This window comes from Mus caroli, unplaced genomic scaffold (genome assembly GCF_900094665.2).
Source record: "Mus caroli unplaced genomic scaffold, CAROLI_EIJ_v1.1 scaffold_21241_1, whole genome shotgun sequence".
In the NCBI taxonomy this organism is placed as follows: Eukaryota; Metazoa; Chordata; class Mammalia; order Rodentia; family Muridae; genus Mus; species Mus caroli.
Window position 1 is genome coordinate 11,318 of NW_018388707.1, and position 1,275 is coordinate 12,592.

Below are 1,275 nucleotides of genomic sequence, written 5' to 3' on the forward strand. Positions count from 1 at the left end.
AGAAAGAAATTAAAGACTTTTTAGAGTTTAATGAAAATGAAGCCACAACATACCCAAACTTATGGGACNCAATGAAAGCATTTCTAAGAGGAAAACTCAGAGCTCTGAGCGCCTCCAAAAAGAAACTGGAGAGGGCACACGCTAGCAGCTTGACAACACCCCTAAAAGCTCTAGAACAAAAGGAAGCAAATTCACCCAAGAGGAGTAGAAGGCAGGAAATAATCAAACTCAGGGGCGAAAACAACCAAGTGGAAACATGAAGAACTATTCAAAGAATCAACTGAATGAGGACCTGGTTCTTTGAAAAAATCAACAAGATAGATAAACCCTTAGCCAGACTCACTAGAGGGCCCAGGGACAGCATCCTAATTATCAAAATCAGAAATGAAAAGGGAGACATAACAACAGATCCGAAGAAATCCAAAACACCATCAGATCCTTCTACAAAAGGCTATACTCAACAAAATGGAACACCTGGATGAAATGGACAAATTTCTAGACAGATACCAGGTACCAAAGTTAAATCAGGATTAGGTTAATGGTCTAAACAGTCCTATATCCCCTAAAGAAATAGAAGCAGTCATTAATAGTCTCCCAACCAAAAAAAGCACAGGACCAGATGGGGTTTGTGCAGAGTTCTATCAGACCTTCAAAGAAGATCTAATTCATTCTATGAAGCCAAAAATACTGATACCTAAACCACAGAAAGACCCAACAAAGATAGAGAACTTTAGAACAATTTCCCTTATGAATATCGATGCAAAAATACTCAATAAAATTCTCGCTAACCGAATCCAAGACCACATCAAAACAATCATCCATCCTGACCAAGTAGGTTTCATTCCAGGGATGCAGGGATGGTCTAATATGGGGAAATCCATCAACGTAATCCACTATATAAACAAACACAAAGACAAAAAACACATGATCATCTCATTAGATGCAGATAAAGCATTTGACAAAATCCAACACCCATGATAAAAGTCTTGGAAAGATCAGGAATTCAAGGCCTATACCTAAACATGATGAAAGCAATCTACAGCAAACCAGTAACCAACAACAAAGTAAATGGTGAGAAGCTGGAAACATTCCCACTAAAATCAGGGACTAGACAAGGCTGCCCACTTTCTCCCTACCTATTCAAAATTGTACTTGAGGTCCTAGCCAGAGCAATTCGACAACAAAGGAGATCAAGGGGATACAAATTGGAAAGGAAGAAGTCAAAATATCACTTTTTGCAGATGATATGATAGTATATATAAGTGATGCTAAAAA